This window comes from Halyomorpha halys, unplaced genomic scaffold (genome assembly GCF_000696795.3).
Source record: "Halyomorpha halys isolate HHAL.00 unplaced genomic scaffold, Hhal_1.1 Scaffold963.1, whole genome shotgun sequence".
Lineage (NCBI taxonomy): Eukaryota > Metazoa > Arthropoda > Insecta > Hemiptera > Pentatomidae > Halyomorpha > Halyomorpha halys.
The window spans coordinates 5339-6314 of record NW_027106713.1 but is presented as its reverse complement, the minus strand read 5'-3'; positions in this window follow the sequence as shown (position 1 = coordinate 6314).

Here is a 976-nt window from a genome sequence, read left to right as displayed (position 1 = left end):
CAAGCTGGTGGAGACAGTAGGCCAAGCTGAGGCAGCACATCAACTGGCTATTTTTGATAAAATTCTCAAAGTTCAATTGGGAAGAAACCTGAGAGCGAGAGAAAAGCTGGTCGTTCGTGAACTGTGAGAGCGAAGTAATGGATAAAGGAACCAGGGAAGAGGAAGAACTAGGAAGCCACCAGTGGAGACAAGTGACCTTTAGAAATAGGAGGTACTTGAGGGAACGGAAGAACCCGGAGTTCAGGCCAGAAGCACCAAGATTCCCAAAATTCGAAAATCGGAAAAGGGGAGGCAAAGAAACACAGAAGACAGGAGTGGCCCTTGGTGGCGCTAACCCCCCGGCACCTCCTCGGACTGCAACGCCCTCAGCGCATATTTGCTGGCGTCAGTTGTGATTGTGAAAGTTTTCTGGAAGTTTGGGAACGCGAGCTCCGTTCTTTCTGGAGTTCCTCCATACATCGACGAATGTTATCTTCACTCCGTTGGCTTGATGACGATCTTGGTACCTTTTTTAAACAAATTATCGAGCGGGACCAACCTATCCGCTATCTCCGGGACAAAACGTCAATAGTAGTTAAGGGCCACCAAAAGCCTACATGTGCACGACCATCCTACGTAACGCTTCAACCTTATGCGCGTCGGGCTTGACCCCCTCTTGGAAAATCGTTTGTCCTAAGAAGTTTATTCCTCTCCACCCGTGTTGACTTCTTCTGGGACAATTTGAGACCAAATTGACGAATTCTTTGAAACAACACCCTCAAGTGCGCCACGCATTCCTCTTTGGACTAAAGCGTGATTTTTTTTTTAATTTCTCGAATTTTAAATAATTTCTTTGGGTTTATATGCCCAAATTACAAACCATCAGTAATATAATTTTTCAATTAATTTTATTAAAAGAGAGAATCTTTAATTTTATTTTTCGTAAAGCTACTGTAAATGTATGGAGCACCACAGTAAAGTAAGCCTTCGATATATA